Raw genomic sequence first — 23,125 nt, 5'->3', positions numbered from 1 at the left:
GAGGAGATTTAAATGAAGACACATTTGGACTAGGCTCTAACAAAGTATTATCTAACTGGATTTGGGTATCTTCATTTTGACCCATGTTGAATCTCTACCCATTCCTCTGTTCTCATGGTTGAATTGTATGTTCATCCACCACCATCTAGCAATCTCACGAAATGCAATAGTGGCTAGGAGGACTTTTTTATGCTGTCTTGAAGGTCCGCTCTATAGTTTTAATCCAATCAAAGAATGCATTTGGATAGTGGCATCCTGTGAACTCTGGAATATCCAATTCATCACCATACTCAACATAAAGTTAATACTCTAGGCATTACTCTGCAGGTTTTTGTGGATATTTGGATTTTGGGGCCTCTAGGTTGTTTTGGGTTTGAATCAATTGTGGTTCCTGAGCCAGGTTAAGGCTTGAAGGATTTTGGGTTTTTAGGTTGTATTGGGTCAAATTTGGGTCCAAATAAAAGTCAAATTTGGGTCCAAATAAAAGTTAAGATGGGTCAAATTTGGGTCCAAATAAAAGTCCGAATGTGGGTTTCAAATAAGGTTTTTAGAGATTTTGGACTGGACTTGGGTTCAAAACCATAGGAAACCCGCTCTGGATCTGAGAACCTATTTGAGAATGCTGTGAACCGGTCTCGAGTGTCTGCAACCCAGCTTGACCCAATACAACCTATTTGAAACATATTCTAACTGAGTCAAGTACGAAGCAGTTCGCCCAGTTTGCTCCAAAGGACCATGGGATGAGCTTCCATCCATGGGTTTAGGGCTCAACGCCGCCCCACCCCCACCCCCACCATATGTGTTGTTGGGCGGCAGGAGGGCTCCCTGCCGACAAGGGTGACTCCCACCGGCCTTCCTTGTCTGGCTGGGTCGTCTGCAACAAGGTGGCATTGGCAGCGAGTTGCAGCCTAGCGGAGGCTGAATGAGGGTCTTCGACTGAGCTGCCTACTACAAGCCAAGGTGGTCGGCGGCCACTGTTGGGTGAGGTTCTCGCTGACCAGTATGTTGTTGTGGAAGGTCGGGAGAGAGGGAAGATCTGAGGGAGATGGAGGAAACATGGAAGCAGGAGAAGCCGTAGGAGGTTACGATGCTGGCGGGGCTAGGTTCTGTCTGCCTACCCTGTTCGGCGGATGGTTACCGATCAGGGTTCGGATGAGGGTGAGGCTCCCAATGGCCTGGATGGCTCCATGAAAGCTCGATGGGGCTGGGTATGCTCTAGATGCAGTTTCTGGCGAGTGCATCCATGCACTATTTGCGGTGGCTCCAGCTTTGGGGAATATTGCAGGCCCCTGTGCCCATGACCAAGGATCGCCATGGCTAGCGACGAATATCTGGTGTGCTCTAATTGTGTTGTACCTTGATTTGCCCCATGGGTAAGTAGTGTTGATCGCCGGAAAATGCATTGATTTATCGATGATGCTAGGAAATGAGTGTGGGCAGTCTGAAGAATCCATCACGGAGCAATAAACCATACTCTGATCAATGTATGCTCCTCCAGTTGAAAACTAGGGATCAATACCAATAGGATCTCTTGAGTCGTTCCTGCGAAGGAATCGAGACAACAAACTCGATGAACCAATAAAACTAAGAGGATTGCCTCTCGATTGCAATCAAGGCAATGATCTCTTGCTTTGATACCAAATTGAGTTTACAAAGAAGCTACCAAACTACGATTATCTCAACTAATTATCTAAGCAAAACAAAACAGAAGGAAATAAAGAGGAAAATAATAAATTAAAGAAAAAAGAATAATTGATTCATTCCATTCAACAGTCTACCTAGATGAGATTTTACCTAATTTTAAATAAAATAAATTATTGAATTTGATAACCTTCTAAAAAAGATAACACTTATCTTAAAGATATGGATAAGCATAATGATCCAATATCCAAACACAAAAATATCTAAAAATTTTAAAATATAAACTAGATCTAAATGAATCCTTATGAACCTGGGTCTTCTACTCCACTCCTGCAAACCTAAGACGGCTTAGAAAACAGAGAATGAAAACCTTATTAAATCTTGTTAAATATACGGTAAATTGGCAAAGTTTTGAAAGGAGAGTCTCAAACTTTCATTGGCATATGATAGAATATACTCGAGTTTTGAAACAAAAAAATAAGTTTTCAAGCTTCCATTTTGGATGCTTGTCTTTTTTATAATGGGAGAAACCACCAGTATGGTTCGAATGTACCATTTGTTTGCATTGAAAGGAATGTGTGGGACAATCTTGTATGGATTAGGGGTGTCAATGGGTCAGGTTTACCTAGACTGACCTGAACCAAACCTTATAGGGTCTGGGTATGGTGAAAAATAAGAAGTGTAATGACCCTGAACTGGCCCTTGAAAAATGCAGATTTTTTTTTTAAATTAATAAATGGTTTTAAAATATTGCGAAAAGATGTCCCAAGGATCCAAGGGTACCTTATAGATTTCATAACCACAAACCAACATACATTCTTAACATAGAATTATTCAAACTATAAAATTAAATTTAAATTAAATTAATTAAATAGTCCCATTTCGGGTTCTCAATTGAACTGGATGTGAGTCAAGGGGTTTTCAGGTTCTCGTGGAGTTGAAGAAGCATTTGTAGGAGCTTCTTGACAATGGTTTTATTGGACTCAGTATGTCACCTTGGGGTGCATCAGTCTTGCTTGTCAAGAAGAAGGACAGGTCCATGAGGTTTTGTATTGACTAACGAATGTTGAATCAAGTAACGGTGAAGAACAAGTATCATTTGCCTAGGATAAATGACATGTTCGATCAGTTGCTCACAACAAAAGTGTTCTCAAAGATTGACCTTCCACTACAAGAAACATGTGGATTAGCGACGACCTAAATCTGACGCTAATCTGTCGCTAAACGGTTTAGAGATGAATTAGCGTCAGATTAGCGATGAATAACTTTCATCACGATTTTTTCGACGCTAAGTAGTGACAAAACTTATTTGTCGCTACTTTTGTCGCTAATTTGCGACAGACATGATCCATCGCAAGTCCTTTGCTATTTTAAATTAGCGATGAATAATATCCGTCGTTAAATTTAAAAAAAAAATTGCTCTCTGCCGGCGCGTTCTCCGGCAAGGAGCAAATTTGTTTTCACAGAACTGACGCATTCCGACGTCGGAATGCTCTTCCGCAACGAGCCAATCACGGCGGGAGAAGGGATGCGGGCAGCTGCAGGCGGCCGATCGGGCGGTGGAGACCAGTGAGGGGCACCGTCGGGAGGAGGAGGACGACGCGGGGGTGAGGTAGCGGGAGGAGGAGGACGGTCTGGGGGCCGACGCCAGTCACGCTCGGAGGGCCTTAGGCGAGGGAGAGGTAGGACGGGCGGTGGAGACCGGCGAGGGGCACCGCCGGGAGGAGGAGGACGACACAGGGGAGAGGTAGCGGGAGGAGGAGGAGACCAGCGAGGGGCACCGTCGGGAGGAGGAGGACGGTGCGGGGGAGAGGTAGCGGGAGGAGGAGGACGGTCCGGGGGCTGATGCCAGTCACACTCAGAGGGCCTCAGGCGAGGGAGAGGCAGGACGGGCGGTGGAGACCGGAGAGGGTCACCGCCAGAAGGAGGTGGACGGTGCGGGGGAGAGGTAGCGGGAGGAGGAGGATGCTCGGAGGGTCGACCCCAGTGTCACGGCTCGGGGGGGCACTGCGCATCGTCAGAGGAAGGGCGATTTAAATCAAACGGGGGGAGGAAAAAATGGAGGGAGGGAAAATTTTGTGCCTCAGGTGGGATGGTTTAAATCAAAAATTAGCGACGGAATTAGCGAGGGAATTTTTCCGTCGCTAATTCGTGGCTACTTAGCGACGAAAAAATTCCCTCGCTAATTCCGTTGCTAATTAGTATTATTTTGTAGGGTTTTGGCGACGGAAAAATTTTGTCTCTAATCTATCGCTAAATAGCGACGAATTTAGCGAGGGAAATGTTTTCGTCGCTACTTTTGCAAATATTTCGAATGTTAGCGACAAATAGTTTTCTCTCGCTAATTCGTCGCAACTTTGCGATAGAAAAAATCTGTCGCTAATTAGCATTTTTCTTGTAGTGTTCAATTTGGATATCATCAGTTACGAATTAAAGCAGAGGATATTTTGAAGACTGATTTTCGGTCTAGATATGAACATTATAAGTTCTTGATGATGTATGTTGGACTCCGAAATGTCCCAGCAACTTTCATGGACTTAATGAATTGAGTCTTTTGGTTATGGTTGGATTAGTTTGTGATAGATTTCATCGATGACATCTTGATTTACTCAGAAAGTGAAGAGGAGTACAAAGAGCATTTGAGGGTCATACTGCAAACATTGAGAGAACACAAGCTTTATGCTAAGTTCTCAAAGTGTGAATTCTGGTTAGACAGGGTTATGTTCTTCAGTTATGTCATTTTATCTTAGTTGCAGCCGAAGACGGTCATAGAGATTATGAGTTTCTTGGGATTGGTTAGCTACTACCATAGATTTATCGAGGATTTCTCTCGTATAGTTGCCCCGATGATGAAGTTGTTACAGAAAGTGGTGAAGCTTGTTTGGATGCCTCGTTATGAGGAGAGCCTCCAGGAGCTGAAGAAGAGATTGACCTTAGCTTCAGTTCTAACGCTACCATCAGGATCAAGAGGTTTTGTGATTTACAGTGATGTCTCAAGAATCAGAATGGGCTATGTTTTGATGAAGCACAAAAAGGTGATTGCTTATGCTTCTAAGCAGCCGAAAGTGCATGGAAAGAACTACATGACACACGACTTGGAATTGGTAGTTGTTGTCTTTACTCTAAAAATTTGGTGTCATTGTTTGTATAGAGAGAGCAGTTTGAGGTTCTCTTTGATCGTAAGAGCCTCAAATATATATACACAGAAGGATCTGAACTTAAGACAATGCAGGTGGTTAGAATTTCTCAAGGATTGTGAGTTCTCCATCGCTTACCATTCGGGTAAGGCGAATGTTGTAGCAAATTCACTTAGTAGGAAGACTTCAATTTCAACTGCCAATTTGATTGAAAAAATTTGGGATTTACTTGAAGAATTTGTCAAGTGACAACCGTTTGCAGATAAAGTAGAATGCATATATTGTGCAGGGATAAGAGCGCGACCCGAGATCATAGATCGTATTGAGGTATTACAGTCTGACGATTTGAACTTCAAGAAGTTGTGAGAGAGTGCTCAGAAGCTGAATGCACAGTTTCACCGTGAGGATGATGGGACCATTATGTTCAGGAATAGATTGTGAGTTCTAAAGGCTCTCAGAAAAAAAATTGATGAGTGAAGCCCACAGATCGAAGTATTTTGTACATTCTGGTATTACCAAGATGTTCAAAGACTTACAGATGACTTTTTAGTGGAACAGTATGAAACATGATGTGACAGAATATGTGTCTTATTGTCTCACTTGCCAGCAAATTAAGATTGAGCACCAGAGGCATGTAATGCCCATGATTTTTCAAGGATTTTCGTAAATTTTTTCAAATGTCTTTATATATAATAAATTGATAATGATAACATGTACTAAGTATTGTACAATAGATTATGTATTGGAATAAGACTTAGAAAAAATATATATAGGAAATACATTAAAAACACCAATGGGTCCTATCGACCATAGTGAAAATTATTTTTTTAAAATACATTTATGAGAAATTAGAATTATTAAAAATATATATAATCAAGCTAGCCAAATTTTGGTTTAGAGAAATTTATATACATTTGAAAATAGTTTGAGTTTCGTTTAAAGTCATCCCATTTAAACTTAGATTCTTGTTTTGAAAGAATTGAATCCAAAATACTAAATTAAATTAATTAGGAAAATTTTAATTGGAATAAAAAATATAATTCAATTAAATTGAATAAAAAGGTAGGAATCCATAGGTGGGCCATCCCATCCTATGTGGCACCCCCTTGTTAATTTTAAGAAATAAAAATAAACTTAAAACTTTAAATTCACGATGGTTTTAAAAGTTATCAAAAATCAAAACATGAATGCAATAATCAAAACTTACCTAATTCAATAGGAAGCCTCCCAAGAAGGGAGGGTGTTCCATCCTAGAATTTTCTAGGATGGGAAGGCTGGAAATTTGAAAGATGGATAAAAGGGATTGAAAATAGAAAAGAAAGAAAGTTTGACAACTTGTAAATTAGAAAGGTTGAAACCCATGGGGGTGTCAACCAGCCCTACGAAGGTCTTCTATATATATAGCGTAATATTAACCTAAGTTAGAAGATAGAAAAAAAAAAATATATATATATATATATATATATATAACACAAATAAGAAAAATAGAAAAGAAAACTTGAAAAGCTAGGGGAAAGGAAGAAAAATTAAGATGAGATCAAGGGCTGAGATTAGCCCAGCCCTTGACCTCTTCTCTGCTTTTCTTGCTTTCTTCTATTTTCTTCTTCTTTGCTTGTGGTTTCCCTCTTATGCAATCAAGAGGTGAACCTACATATGTGGGTGGAGCAAGTAGATCGTATTGATGCAGCCACCATACAAAGCGGACAGTCGGTTCGCTTGTGGAGTTTTCTTTTTCGACCAAAAGAAGTGTTTTCGCGCAAAAGGTAGGGGGGTCTATACTCTACACATAAATCAGAACTCGTAGGCATGAGTTATTTCGATTTCTAATAAGAACAAACCCTATACCAAAACCCCCATGTGTGAGATTGGTGTTGGGGTTTGTCAAAAAATGAATAGAGAAGGTTTTCGAAAGAAAACCCGTCTTAAAAATCATTTTGATAAAATTGTATGTTTTAGTTTGAATTAAAATATTGTCATAAAGAAAGTTTTCATAAAAATTTAAATTTGATTTAATTAAGAGGGGTTGATTATGATTTCCCTTAAGGAGAAATCAGTTCCACCCCTAAAGTAATCAAATTCCTTGAAATAAAAATGAATAAAATTTTGTAATGCATGTTATGGACTTGTTAGAAACAAAAATCGTATTTTCTTGAAAATAGTGTAAAGTTTATTTATTTCTTACAAAAATTTCAGTTAGAAATTGTAGTTTAATATTCATGTACATATGTGTTTACATGCAAAATTTTCACTTTTGCATTTTCACTTACCTTTTGGAAAAGTTTTTAGAAAACTCGCCTCCATTTTTAAAATTGTGTTAAAACTTGAGAGATGAGACCCGCCTATTGGTACGAGGTTCAACCGTTCATGGCGCCTTAACCAGGGGGTAATTAAACTAAGGATTGAACAATATGCATTGTTTATTCAAATACCTAAGAAATTATTCTAAGTCATAGAATGCATGCATAAAGAAATAAACACGCATATGACGTCTTTTAAAAAAAAAAGTTTATTGAAAACATGATGCATGCCTAAAATTCTTGAAAAAAAAAATACTTTGAAAGGAAATTTGAAGAAATCTTTTGAGATATTTTGAAATTGAATTTCTAAAAGGGCCAAATAATTGGACGTGTGGCCTTGCGGGCCCATGCATGATGCAACCTAAGTCTAAATGATGCATGGATGCAATTTATCAAAATGCCCTTTAGAAAAATTTAAAAAAAAAATCATTTATAAATCCCCTTCTTTTATAAAATTCTTTTTTTGCATAAATGGGGTTTTGTGCCTTATAGAATTTAATAAAGATGAATTTGCCACATATCCATAACTATAGCCACGAGTATGTTTTAAATACATCTTATTAAATTTTAAAAGGAGGGTTTTAGAAAAGCACTTTAAAAGATTTAAAAATATGCAATGACTTTGAAAAATAGCCTAAGTGTTTAGATTTTTTGTAACTTAGAAGAGGTTAATAAAGCTTGAATTTCATTCATATTTTGACTATGGCTACAAATATGAATTTCACTTAGTTTATTAACTTCTTAAAAGAGGGTGCACGTGCCATACGTGAATCATCATTGTAGAATTTGAAAAGTGCATATGCATGACAAACAATGACAATATTAATGAATAAAGAAACTATATGCATATGCAACCTAAGCTATACATAAAAGTAAATAAAGAAAATTATACTATACTTGGTCCTTGATTACAATTTACATTAGATTGAAATGAAGAGAAAGAAAAGAAGAGAGAGACACAAGAAACAAAGTTTAGCTCGATGAAATATTGGCTATTTAAGCTCTCATATTATGGTATAAACCATACATGAAGAGATTTTATCTTTTTTGCTTTAGGAGAGAAATGTATTTAATTCATAAAGATGCATGTGCATAAATAAAAATGAAAATCTCAAATACTTTAAAAGAAATAAAGAAAATCATGCATGTAAGGAGCCAACTTTATACTTCATATTGTTATATGTTGTGTAAGAGTCATGTCATCTGCATTGGAACACGAAACCAAAGAAAAAATTATAGAAAAAGGCCTCGAGATATCCAAATACCCTAGAACAATCCTATATGATTGTCAATTTTGTCATTCTCTGGACTGTTTTCCAAAAAATAAAGAAAGAGACAAGCAAATGAATTTCGTTTTTGATGAAATTTGGATCTATGTTCTAGACATCCCTAAGAATTTAATCTTTATTTTACGGAATTATAAAATTCAATATAAAAGTACATGAATCAAGTGTTGGAAGTTGGAAAATCCCAAAATTTCCAAAAAATGTTGTAATTTTTCAAACAACTTTTAGTATTTCGTAGTGAGAGACAACTAAATGGAATCCAATTGAGCTGAAATTTAGAGGGTAACGCCCTCACACATCCAGGGACTCAGTCCTTTTTACGGATTTTGAAAATCAATGTCTGGAAATCCAGAAAATTCAGATTTTGTCTAAGAAAAACATGATTTTTGCAGACTGTTATAGCCTGTTTGTAGAAAAATTATTGTTCGGGTGGGCAAATCATTTGGGATTGGGCTAAAACTTGGCAAGAAAATACTAGACTTCATGAGAAGACCAATGCTTTTATGGATTCAAAATTTGATTTTTAGAACTCAAGTTATGATAAAAACAAGTTCAAAAAATGAAGAATTTTTTAACACAAATAGCATTCGGGTCTTCTTTCAGAGCATTGGATGCGACCTTTATTCAACACATCATAAAATGAAGCAAGATAGCTCATGCACACACATAAAAAGAAAATGATTAAAACAAGAGTTGTGGACCAACTAGGGTGGATCCAACCCATGGAATAGGTTTGGATCCGATCCAAAAAGGGGCCTAAATCCTAAACCTACCTTCTTTTGAAAGATAATAACAAATTTTAAATCTATTGTTTTCAAAACTATTTGAAAAAGGGGTTAAAAAAAAAGAAGGTTCAAAATAAGAAGCAAACTAAGCTATTAAATGGCATTTCATGTGGCTGGTTAGGAGGATCTTAATCCATGATTCAGACTAAAATCCATTCTAATCATAGCTGAATCATATCATATGCCCATTTAGAGAAGATTGTATATGAAATGATTAATCTGAAAAGAAAAGATAAATGAAATGCACATGCATATGAAATGACAAGCAATTCTTCTCCACTTGTAGTCGTTTAAGCCTAGGTTTCAGCTCATAGAATGAGCTAACCTTGGGCTATATGGCAAAAAATATAAAATAAATATGCTAAGAATAGTAGAAAGCTTCACATCACAAAATCATAAAAAAAAATACACATGGAGAAAACCGGTTCTTTTCCCCACACCTAGGGTCCGGGTGTAGAATCTTTGGAGATGCTTGAACCGCGCATGTAGGGCTGATCCTCCATGCAGTAGGTTGGGAGATATACGTTGGGGAGAGAGAGAGAGAGAGAGAGAGAGAGAGAGAGAGAGAGAGAGAGCAAACCATAAGAAAACAAGAAAAAAAAAGAAGAAGAAGCCTCTCTCCTTTCAACGTGAAACCTTACCCCTTTTATATTGTTGTCATAAAAAAAAAAGGGTGGAAAGAAGTGAAGGAGAAAGAAAAAGAAAGAGAAAATTTTTAGAAAATTTTTGAAACTTGAAAAAAAAAGACAAGAATAATAAAAAAAAGAAATAGAAGAGGAAGAGAGGGTTGGCCTTTCACGTATGGGACCCACCTCTAAGGTGGCGTCCTCCATGGAGGAAGGTATTTGCCCTAAATGTTACTCAAAATAAAAGGAAATAAGAGAAAGTTTTGAAAAGGGAAGTGGTTGTTTTGAAAAAGAATCTTAGGAAAAGATTTTAAAAAAAAGAAATTTTGAAAGACTTGAAGAAATGAGAAAACAAAAGGTGGAGCCACCTAGGTGGGCCCCATCTAGGTTGGATATAGATTTTAAATCCATTCGAGATCCGGATTTAACAAGATTCAAATCAATAGATGGACTCGGATCTAGATTTGGTATGAAGACAAATTAGCTTTGAAAAATCATTTCAGAATATCAAAACTTGGAATTTGAAAGCACTAGATTCAAGTTAAAATAATTTTAACTTTAAGAAGCATAGATTTTGAACCTAGATTGAGATATTGGATCAAAAGAAAGCTTAAATCCAGATTTGGGTCCCAAGTCTTAAATAGCAAATAGATTCAGATCTCAGACAACAAACAAGATCCAAATTCATGGGTGGTGGACGGATCCTGGATCAAAGATAAGACATTAGAAATGGATCCCGGATAAGGTAAGGAGAATAAGTTGGGCTCTAAATCAATGATGAGCTTGTAGAAGTGGATTCTAGATATAATAGAGTGGATAAGTTGGATCTTGGATCAAAGATAGGATTTGTTAAATGGATCCTAGATCAAGGTAAGATGGTGGAGACGGATCCCAAATACTAGATAAGAATTGAAGAATGGATCTTGAATAGTAAATGATTGATGGGTGAACCCTAGATATCTAATGTAGAGATCCAGATCTAAAAACAAAATGGACCCTGAATACAGATAACAGAGTGAGTTCGACAAAAAGATCTAGGTCCAGAATAAAAATAAATAAATATTGGACATCAAATCCAGTATTGGATCAGATCGGGTATCCAATGTCCAAATTGAAACATGGGTTGGATCTTGAATACATACAAAGTATCAGATAACAAAATTGATCCGAGTCCAGGCTAGAAATTACCCTTGGATTAGAAATCGACTAAACTGCCCCTCTAGATGGCTCACAAGGTGGGTCGAGTTGAAGAGTGGGTTCAAGCCTACCTAACCTAGGCTCATCTGAGCTAAACCCAGGTGACGCCTTTCTATGTGGTGGGCCCTACACAATTCTAGGGTTTGATAGAGAATTGGATAAACTGGGATATAACAAGACTTTGGTGACTAAAAATCGAGATTTTCCTAAAAATCGCTGCAACTTTTGGGATTTGGGATTGAGAACCGGATATCCGCTAGAAAACCATGAAAACTTCCCCAAAGTAACCACTCATGTTCACTAAAAAATGACCATTCTGCCTCTGATTGGGAAATGACCAAGAATATAGACAATTTTGCCCTCCTAGGCAGGGGCGTGAAGTGGGGCCCTCTCTGGGCCCTATGCTCTGGCTAGGCTAAAATCCCCTTGTGTTTAAAGTTTTAAAATTTCACTAGTAGGTAACTTTAAAACAAGTGTAAGTGGGCAGTGATAGTGAAGTAGAGTGAAGAGTAACGCTTAGAAAAACAAGGTTTGAATTGGCTTTAACGGGGTTCTAAGGTTCCTGAACTTAGGTGAACTACGAAGACACTATTTCAACTATATTCCCAGACCAGACGATTGAAAACAGATACAATTCTAAATGAAATGGTGAGAAATTCACTATAGAGTGAAGTAAGCAACAAGAGTATACTAGGTGTAGAGAACAAAATACTAGGTTTGAACTAAAACCTCAATCCACTTAACTAAGATGAGCTAATCTGAATCTTAAACAAACTAAATCCTAGCTAGGTTAACTAGGGTTAGTTCAAATTTAGCTTAAATAAGCTGAATTAAGCTAAAATGAACTCTAATAATGTGGGAAAACAAGTTTGAACTGAAAATGGACCACTTGAACTTCTGATGAGCTCAAGTTAAACACAAGAGAATAGGATCAACTAAAATTGACTAATTCTGGGACAATTGGATTGAGTTTGAGCTAGAAATGAGCTCATTTCATATGAAATGAACCAAATTTAGTTGAAATGAACAAGGTCTACTCATTATGAGTACTGGGGAGCTAGAAATGACTGATATTCTAGCTCTTCTAAGCTTAAAATGAGTTTGGTTGGGTCTAACTGACAAGGACCTAGGGTTACCTAGAGACCAAATGGTAGTTTTTCTGGTGAAATGGGGTGAAATGACACCTAAATTGGAATGATCCTAGGGGTTAGACTTCTACACTATGCTAAAGGGGTTGGCATCTGTGAAAGGAGATGTCCAGAAATGAACTTGGAAAATTTGAGGTGTTTACAATGTGCTATAGTGCTTTGCATGTTTTGTTATTTTTCTCATGAAAAAATATGCATCATCATACTAGTTATTGTAAAAATATCAAAAATATTTCTTAGAAAATAGGGTTCAGAGAGACAGATCGATTTTTTGGGCTAACAACTTCAAAAATTAGATTTGTCTATAGTAGATTATATAAAAATCATGTGATGTTATTTTAGAGGTTTTATTTAATGTGTTTATGTGAAGGAAAAACAAAATATGAATTCGGGTGGCTTATTTCTACTCACCTAAATGCATATAACCCGCTATTATGTATTTTTGACATGTCACCCAATTAGTAAATTGTTTATATTTCCCGCATCCGAATGAGTTTTATAAAGTTTTGTTGTATTCAAAAGCTAACAAAATTTTACATAAAATATAGAATTTTGAGCTCTGTTCTCGGACTGAGCACTGAATTGTTATAATAGAAAAGTATAGGCATGCACTAAACCGATTGTATCTCCCTCATCCGAAGAATTTTTTATGAATAGTTTTTGGCATTAGAAAGCTGACAGAATTATCTGTAACCTGCAAAAATTTTAGCTCTATCCAATGACTATACATTTTTTTGTGACAGCTGTAGCAGTCAGACATAATTGAGTTTCGACGAGTTCTAAACCAATTAAAGATCAGATTAACATATACTTGCAATTTCTATATATTTTTCGAGTGCACTTTTGTGAATGAACATCAAACTGTATACAAACTCCTAAGATAAGTTTTTTGCAGGAATTAAGTGACAAGTATGAGGCATGCATTGAATAAAGTGCTTATGCACTAGCTTGCCCTCGTTGTCATTCGCCAATAAATGGGATGAATAGAGTCTGACTTGTGATCGAATACAATCGTTAACTGTTCATAAATGTTGATTTTGATATGAATGACATGTACATGATGATGCAAATGGTTGAATGCATTTAATTGTTAAAATCATTGATTTACTTTAAATGTATGCTTAAGCCAAATGAAAAAAAAACATTGTGCAATGATACTTGAAATGTATGTTTTAAAAATGTGCATCAATGAGCTTGAAAGAGGCAAAATCTCTGAGTTTGATTCACAAGTGAGTGTTGCATGAAATTAATTAATTTAAAAAGTTTAACCATGCAACATTAAAGATCGATGCTTGCAAGGAGAGGGCAAGTAGTACCTTTGGCTTCGTGGGCATTGTTTTGAGCACGGAAGGTTGCTCCTCCCCAACTACAAAGATAGAGAAAACCTCTACATTAGACTGCAACGTAGATGATATAAATTCATGAGTGAAAAACTGATTCATCGGGACAATGGTATTGGGAGCATTTTTTCGATACTCGCATCCCTCACCTATAGACTAGTGAAAGGTGTCTGACCTGGACAAAGCCACAATTATATGAAAACTTTGCCTGTATCATGGCCCTGGTTTAAACCTGTGTTAGTACCCACTGGACTAAGAACTGAAACCTAAAATGATTGTGCATTCAGATAGGCATGGCATGCATCAGCTAAAAAGAAAACTTAATCAAAGATAGAAGTCACTCATGCATATAGTTCGGCCTCTGCAATGGTAAGTGCATACATTTTTAACTGCTCATGCATATTTAATCATTCGTAGTTAAGTGAATGCTTTGATTAAGAGAACTTTGTAAATGTATGTTTGAATGCTCTGTAAAGAATTCCATGCATATATACTTTGGTGTGTTTAATCATGTTAGGGTGTGTGAATATCAGATTAATTCATGTTTACTTGTTTTAATTTATATGTATCGAATAGCTCTGCCCTACTAAGGACTTAATTGTTTGGCCCTATTAAATTAAATTTTTTCAGGTAGCGAATGAGAGACCAAGCGATGGCGAGAGGTTGCGATGGGAACTTAGCCAAGCCTTTTCCACTTTTTGGATTGTTTAGATTATGAGCATTTACAGGTGCTCAAGACTCTGATATTATTTTAATTCGAAAGGACTGATATTATTTAAATTTGATGTGTAATGGATAATTTATTAATTATGGATCTTTAATTTTAAATTTGTAGTGTATTTGAAACAGATATGTAAGAACTGTAATATGATAAAGTTTTTATCCTGTTCAATTTTTTGCTATGATTTTATAAAATTATTTTAAAAAAATTTACATGAATTTCAAGATAAAAATTTTAGAGTGTTACAACTTGTTATCAGAGCAAGGATTAGATTATCAAGAGATACCAATTTGTCTTTAGGTAAAGACAACTTGGTATCAGAGCAAAAGGAAAAAATTGGCTCAAACTTGTCTAACCGATCGACATCACCTTGTAAGTATATTCCTTTTTATAATTTCTATGCACTGATATGAAAATAGTTCCTTGAATTGTTTAAATTTTTACGATTTGTATAAATTATGAACCTAGATAACAAATAGGGACATTAGTATTTTAACCTAGTTTGTGCAAACATGATTGATATGACTCCTATCACTTTGAGATACATTTTGCAAATCATCACACCCTCGAGTGGTAGATCCATCACTCACACTTAGTTACCAAACGTGAAAGTGATTATCTTAGGTCTGAACCTCTCTACCAACCCGATCTTGCAGGATATGGTAGGTTTCAATGTGATTTGATCATGCATAATATTTGCATTTTATTCGTCTCTATTTATGCATCATCCATGATACAATTACAGTAAGAACTCATTGTTATTGTTGTTTTTGAGGTTTTGTTTTAAATTGAATTTTTCAAGAAAATACCTCATTTTCCGGTTCGGCTTTGTATTTTTAGTGTTTTTAACTAGGTTAGAATTTTCTTAAAGTTTAGTTAGATTAGGATTTAATTAATTATTTTTAATTAGTTTTAGGAAAAAACCCTTTTGGAAAACATGTTTTTTAAGGAAGACCCTCTTTGGAAATTGCAAAAAAAAATTGGATCTTCTTTGAAAACTTATGTTTTGCCCGAAGCATTACAAATATTTATTTTCTAGCCAGGAGGGGCTTATTTTTCTTGGCTGAACCACATGCCCCCCTCTCTCTCTTCTCTCTTTCCCTTGCTTTTTCTCTCTTCATGCATGTTTCTCCATCTTTCCTCCTTTCTTCTTTTTCTTAGTCTTGCTTCTAGCCTCGTCGTCGCTGACAGCCATGTTTTCTTCGTTGGGGAGGTGTGTATGCAGCCATGGATCAACCACAACTTCTTTTTTCAAACTATCTGTCGAAGGCGAGCTATTCGGTGAGTCTCTTCTCCCCCATCTCACGATAATTTAGTAGTTAGATTAGTTTATGTCTGACTGTTTCATAGATTAGATTTGTATTATATACTCTTTCTTTCTTTGCATATAGGATAATATAGGTCACGTTATTCATGTATCTCACTTGCATCTCATGTTTTGCATCTATCCATACATGCATAGTAGATTAAGAATCATTTGTTCTTCTTGTTTATATTTTTCTTTGTTTAACATCTTATTGTTTTGCCCTAAAATCTGTTTAGCAAGTGCAGCATTAACGTCTATTACCCAAGCCATGCTTTCTGTTTAGCCTAAGTTAACTTTCCTAAGGATCATAGAAAGATGTGTGATTTACAGATCAGACGAGCTTTCTAGATCGCGGATCATGATCTGAGTCAAAACGGCTTCGATGAATCATTAAATCTTAGCCTTAGCAATCGTAGATCTAATCATTTTTTTTTGTCTAAACCAGGGTTGCAGAACATACAAGTTCTGGATTCAAGCGTAGTGGTTCATGTGCTCATGATATAGTGCTTCATCAGATGCAGATCTGACCAGTGCTACACCAGAATCATCAATCACACATTATGCGTGATTGATGCTATTTGAGTCTGAAAAAAAAACTACAGAAGCCATGAGTGTGATTGGTAGTGCCAGGGTGTCGTTAACTTTGCATTAGTTAAATGGCAAGTTGAGAAATTTATTTTGATGTGTTCAGATTAGTTTGGCTGACGTAAAATTTTGTTCTAGCCAAATGCTTTAGATTGTTGCTAGCCGATTAGTTTAGGTATAGAATATAATAGTTGGTATAAGTAGTGTTAACCATATTTATGTGATTTAATTAGTAGTTCAGAGTCAAGGGTCTTTAGCATAGGTTAGTTGTAGGTATTTCATTAGGTTAATTTTATTTTCCAGTTTTATTCATTAAGTCTGAAAATATGTGTCAGCATATAGTTCATGTTAATTTAGTTAATTTGTCATTTGTTAGTTTCATGCATTAGTTTGTTACAAGTTAGTTGTTGATTAGTTAGTTAGGTTGTTTTGCTAATTCGATTTTTAGTGTAGTAGTTGGTTCAACTTACTTCAATTCTTCTTTTATTGATTTTTTTGTAGTTTATTACTTGTTAGATTTGGTTTAGTTTTCTTTGTACTGTTGTGTTTGCATTTGCATATTTCACAAGAAGCAATCGGACGTGTGGTGAGCTCCATTTTGAGCCCTCGAAGTGCCCTCTGAGGTCCCTTCAAACCCCTCAAAGAGCCCTCAAACTTGCAAGGAATGTTTCATCAAATGAACAAACATCAAAGGGACTAAAGACTCAAAGCACTGAAGACTTTTTCTTTTTTTTTAGCTTAGGATTTATTTTATTCATTTAATTGGGTTTGTAATAAGGCCGTTATTCATTTGTTTAAAGTCCTCTGCAAAAGGGTTGCAATCTCTCCTTATTTACTTAATTAATTGATTTTCTTTTTTGCAATAAAGCATAGTTTAATTGTGTGCTTGAATACAAAGTGTTTTCCCGTTCCTTGAGTTTGACCCAGACTCCATCACTAGTGTGAGCCGATTTTTATTATTTGATGCACGGTTTGCATAAACGTTTTTATTGAAAATATATTTTGACAATGCTTTATTGAAAAAAATTGCATCAAATTTTTGGCATCGTTGTCGGGGAACAACGATTTATATGAGTATTCACTTTATTGCCACTGTTTTTTCGTATTTTATTAGGTTGCTAGCTTTCTTTCTATTCTTTACTTAGGACTATTTAGTTTTCTTTCCCTGCTCATTATTTAGGATTGTTCAGTTTTTTTTCAGTATTTAGGTTTATAACCACGTGTTTGCACACCCTAGATACCAGCTTAACTTTTTGCACGGCCCACCTATTAGGATACCCTTAGAGGTGATTGCGAACAATTGGTACCGTACTCGTAGCTTACTTTTCGCAAAATATTTGTGGGTGCAAGTGTGTGGTGCTTGTTTATTTACTGCTTTCTAGTCTTATTTTTCCTTTACCCGCTTTGTGGTTTGTTGTGGTTTGGTCGCTCTGTGTGTTAGGTAGGTAGAGAACCTATGTCTTAAGACAGTTGTTGCACCGGTCTACCCTCAGGTGCATGCAAGGGCGATACTCGCTTGAGCCCATGCTTGCTGCGATAATTAAGGACCCTGAGTCCCTTATTAAGAGAGTCTGTTGATCCAGCCCTATGGCTCAGGATCAGCAGTTGACCCATCATCTCAGGTAGTACTTCACTCAAAATGCTTACACTTCTGCATCACGAGACCTAATATAGGAGCAAACCAATTTGAGATAAAGGACAACATCATTCAAATTATTTCATCTTTCTATGGTCTGAACAACGAAGACTCCTACCGTCATCTCGATGAGTTCTTTGAGATCTGCTCTACGGTGCAGTCACTATAAGTTTTTGGTGATGCCCTTTGGGCAAACCAATGATCAAACAACATTCATGGACCTGATGAATAGGATTTTTCATCCTTATCTGGATGTGTTTGTGATAGTCTTCATGGACCATATTTTTATCTATTTAGAGAGAAAGGAAGATCACAGAGAGCACTTGAGGATCATTCTCGAGACACTTAGACAACATCAGTTGTATAAAAAAATTTCAAAGTGTGAATTCTAACTGGAGAAAGTGATGTCTTTGGGACATGTGATCTCAAAAGATAGGGTGTCAGTGGACCCGGCTAAGGTAAATTGACTATGATGATTATGCCTTGAGAAGATTTTTTTCTTAGGATGTTTAGTCTAATTGTTTGAATCTTGTGGTTTTGAAATTGTATTAGGTGAAAGCAATCTTATACTAGAAAAAATCAAAGAACATGTCACATATATGCAGTTTTCTTGGTCTTGCAGGATACTACATAAGATTCATTCAGGACTTTTCTAGACACCAATGATCAATCTACTTCGCAAGGGGATAAAGTTTGTATGGATGTAGCAGTGCGAAGAAAGCTTTCAGAAGCTGAAGAAGAGGCTTACTTTGGCCCCGGTGCTCACTCTATCATCAGCCCTTGGAGGATTTATGGTCTACAATAATGCATCGAGTACAGGACTTGGGTGTGTACTGATGCAACACAGCAAGGTTATAGTATATGCTTTGTGCCAACTGAAAGTGCATAAAAGAAACTATCTTACACATGATTTAAAGCTGGCAGCCATAGTTTTGGCACTTAAAGTATGGCGACACTACTTGTACAATGAGTAGTTTGAGGTTTTCTCTAATCATAAGAGTTTCAAATACATTTTCTCACAGCAATATCTTAATATGAGACAAAGGTGGTGGTTAAAGTTCTTTAAAGACTACGACTTTTTCATATCCTACCACCTAGGGAAGGCTAATATAGTGGTCGATGCATTGAGCATAAAAGCAATAAGCCTTGCGAGCTTGGTCAGCAGTGAGTGGAGATTACTCAAGAATCTGATTAATTGGAGACCTTTTGATACAGACTCAGGTCACATTCAGATCGTAAGCCTTGTTGTGCAAACCAAACTCATGGATTGGATTATTGCGCAGCAGAAGGATGATCCGAGCTTCGCAAAGATGGTTGCAGTGTCCAAGCAAGATGAGACGGGCTTACATCTAGAAGAAGATGGTAGCATCTGGAATAATCAGAGGCTATAGGTGCCAGAGGATCAACATCTATGGAGGGAGCTACTTGATGAGGCGCATAGGACCAAGTGCACTATACATCTAGGTAGCACCAAGATGTATAAAGATCTTCAGAGGAATTACTAGTGGAATGGTATGAAAAGAGACATCACTAAGTATGTGTTGAGATGCTTGGTATGTCAGCAGGTTAAGATAGAATATCAAAGACTTGGTGAAACACTACAAACGATCGAGATACCTCAGTGGAAGTGAGAAGACATTATCATGAAATTCATGGTAGGTCTACCTAGGGCACGACACTATATGGGTTATAGTGGATTGCCTTACAAAGTTGACACACTTCTTACTGACCAGAGTGAATCAAACATTAGAGAGTCTAGTAGATTTATATGTAGACGAGATCATCAAGTTACATAGAGTATTTATTTTGATTATTTCTGATAGAGATTTGAGATTTACATCCAAGTTTTGGGGATGGCTTTAAAAGGCTTTGGGGCCGAAGCTTAAGTTTCGCACGGCTTTGCACCCGCAGATGGATGGACAGTTGGAGAGGACAATTCAGTCCCTAGAGAACATGTTGTGTTCTTGTGAATTGGAATGAAAGGGTGACTGAAGTAAACACTTGAAGCTAGCCAAGTTCGCCTAAAACAACTATTACTACTCAAAAATCGGTATGGCTCCATGTGAGGCTTTATAAGGGCGACCCTGCAGGCCTCTAGTATGTTGGAGTGAGGTTGGTGATTGAGCTATTGAGTCACCAATAGTCATGCAGCACTACACCGATCAGGTACAATTGATATGAAAGAGACTCATGATCGCTTAGAGTCGTCAGAAAAGTTATGCAGATCCAAAGCATCGTGAAGTCTTATTTGAAGTTGCGGATGAAGTATTCGTTAAGGTATCGCCAAACACGAGTGTGTTTCGGTTTGGCAAGAAGGGTAAGTTAAGTCCAGGGTATGTAGGACATTTCCTCATCCTCAAGAAGATTGGAGGCACAGCTTACCGATTACCACCTTGCTACAGTTTTCAAACATCCACGATGTTTTCCATGTGTTGATGTTGAGAAAATGTGTCAGACTTGACACATATTATTCAGTACGATGAGGTAGAAGTGAAAAAGGATCTCATGATCGAGGAGCGTCCAATAGAGATTTTGAATCGACGAGAACAAGTACGATGGCAACACCATGGACTCGAAGAATGTACATGGGAGCCAAAAGCGGTGATGAAAACGAAACATCCAAGCCTATTCAGTATGTAACCTTAACCAAATTCTTAACACAATTTTTTTAAGGAGGGTTGGATGTGATTTTCTTAATTTTTTGAGAATTTTCATACATTTTTGAAAATATTGTTATATGTAATAAATTGATAATTATAACATATACTAAGTATTGTACAATAGATTATGTATTAGAATAAGACTTAGAATATATATATAGGAAATACATTAAAAACGCCAATGGGTCCTATCGACCCTAGTGAAAATTATCTTTTTAAAATACATTTTTGAGAAATTTGAATTGTTAGAAAAAAATATAATTAAGCTAGCTGAATTTTGGTTTAGAGAATTTCACATACATTTGAAAACAATTTGAGTTGCATTTAGAGTCATCCAATTTAAAGTTAGATTTGAGTTTTCAAAGAATTGAAATCCAAAATACTAAATTAAATTAATTAGGAAAATTTTAATTGGAATGGAAAATATAATTCAATTAAATTGAATAAGAAGGTAGGAGTTAATAGGTGGTTCATCCCATCCTATATGGCACCTCCATATCAATTTTAAGAAATAAAAATGAACTTAAAACTTTAAATTCACAAGGGTTTTAAAAGTTACCAAAAATCAAAACATGAATGCAATAGGCAAAACTTACCTAATTCAATAGGAAGCCTCCCAAGAGGGGAGTGTCCCATCCTAAAAACTTTTAGTATGGGAAGACTGGAAATTCGGAAGGTGTATAGAAGGGATTGAGAATAGGAAAGAAAGAAAAAAAAATAGCTCAACAAGTCAAACTTGTTTGCTGATAATGCATGAAATGCATATCATTTTTAATCATGAATTCATGCATTTATATGTTAAAAAGGGGTTTAAAACCCATGCTTGTGTTCTTTCAAGGTGTGAGGGAGCGGTGGTTCGAATTTTTTCCAAATCGAGCGAAAAACAGTCTCGATAGAGCCATTTTAAGGTATTTGGAGTGAATCTCAAGAAGATCTGGATTCAAATCTGACCCAAACCTCTAATAATGAATCTTGGATCGGATCCATAGCCTATCCAACCCAAGATCTGGTTGTCCTTAGTACAAAAAGTAAAAAAAAAAACCTTGTTTTTAGAAATAGTTCTAGTTTTGGGTGGTTTTTCAGAAATTATTTTTTTATAATGTTGTATTTTAAAAAATTAGGACTAATTTACAGTATAAATAGGAGAATTAGGGTTAGAGGCTGGCATCTTTTGCCTAAGAAGACCCACCCCCATCTTCCTTCTCCTCCTCTTCAAGATTTTCCACCGTAGTTGTCTTCATCCACTGTTTTTCTTCTTCTTTGTTCTTCCCCGTGGTGTTATCCTTCTTCCTTGTATACCCATGTATCTATTTCCACACGCATGGAACAACCTTGAAAGGGGCATGGAGAGCCGCACGTAGCAAGTCGAGATAGCTCTACGCTCTCCAATCCGTCTGGGAACTAGCCGCCGGTAAGTTCCTTCTTCAACCTCTTCTTTAGTTTTTTTAGGATTTCTTGCATATAGATCAGATTTTTGTTTTATTTTTTTTTCATATCTAGATCTACTTTATGTGATTTTTATATATTAGTATTGTTTAGGGTTGTCTAGATTAATTGTCTTATGTTTTAAAAAATTTATGTTGGTCGAAAAACTCTTTTCTTCACCGACCAAATTTTTTGTGTCAGGCCTGAATTTTTTGGTCTGATAAACAGATTATTTTGGTCGATCCAGAAAGAGTTTATTGTTGAAATTTTAGTATGTGTTACCTGTATGTGTCTAAAGTATACCCTCTAAAATTCAGCTCAATCTAACTAGGGGTTCGGATTTTACGGCTATTTTACCAAAGTTAGTTTTTCTGGTTTTACAGAAATTCAACTTTTGGTTCTGGTTTTGGTTGAAACGATTTTTGAAATTTAAATTTTTTTTTTTTGTAAGTCAATAATTAGAAGTAATTCAGGTTAGTTTATTTATGTTTGTCAATAGGTTAAATTAATTTCCAACAAGTTATTTCATTGTTTTAGGAACTAATTAGTTTAGAGTTTTATTGTTAATCGAGTAGGATAATTTAGTAAATCTTTTTAATTCTAAATATAGTTTAATGTTTACTTTTACATTTTAGTTTAATTAAGATAATTAGGATAGGATATACTCTATTTTTCAGCAAAAAAAATAGAGAATTAGATTTGTTTAATTTAGTTTAATTATGTCTTTTTTCAAGCATAGTCAGCAACATAGTTTCAATTGTTTTTAGTTTTAGTTTAAAGTAGATTAAATTAGATTGTTTGTTGCATTTATTTATTGTTACTTGCTTTTTAATTGAATTAGATCAGTAATTTGTTACTTACTTGCTTTTTAAGCTTCTTTTAGTTTGATTTGAGTTAACTAACAAGGTGTTTGCATAGTTTGGTTGATTCCTGTTCTTAGTTTTTACAGGTGTTGACTGGCGAGGCGACCCTTGGTGGAAAGCGAAAAGACTATTTCAAGTAAGTGAAGATTTTCCATGCAAAGGGTTGAAGCTAGAAGAGCTTGAGCAGTAGAAGATTGTTTTTGTTTTCTTTAGAATAGGGCATTAAGCCAGATTTATTTTATTCTAGGTTGTATAGTTTTTATTTATGCTCAAACCATTCTAATAGGTTTTTACGCGGTTGTTTACAGTTCTTTTATTTTATTCGAGGCAATAAAGGTGTTCTTTTATTTGGAGTACAAAAGTATTTTTTATCTCATTTTCTATGTTTGACATAGACTTCAACACTAGTGTGAAGCAATATTTATAATTTGGTGCACGGTTTACACTGACATTTTCATTAAAAATATCTTTC

The 23,125-nt window shown here is 36.1% G+C and overlaps 1 protein-coding gene across 2 annotated transcripts in view; it reads left to right on the top strand.

Annotated features, from left to right (window-relative positions):
* Positions 1–22,908, top strand: part of LOC149847218 (NAC domain-containing protein 90-like) — a 29,957-nt gene extending 7,049 nt beyond the window's left edge. Inside the window, exon 4 of one of the 2 annotated variants that reach the window (XM_089998343.1) lies at positions 22,740–22,908. The gene's annotated coding sequence lies outside the window, so the exon portion shown is untranslated. Of the gene's footprint in view, positions 1–14,091; positions 14,215–22,739 lie in introns of those variants that run through there. The other variant, XM_089998344.1, reaches the window with a different exon arrangement.
* Positions 22,909–23,125: the final 217 nt, after the last annotated feature.

The sequence above is a fragment of the Nuphar pumila genome, chromosome 2 (genome assembly GCF_984573655.1).
Source record: "Nuphar pumila chromosome 2, dmNupPumi1.hap1.1, whole genome shotgun sequence".
In the NCBI taxonomy this organism is placed as follows: domain Eukaryota; kingdom Viridiplantae; phylum Streptophyta; class Magnoliopsida; order Nymphaeales; family Nymphaeaceae; genus Nuphar; species Nuphar pumila.
This window is presented reverse-complemented; position numbering and strand designations above follow the sequence as displayed.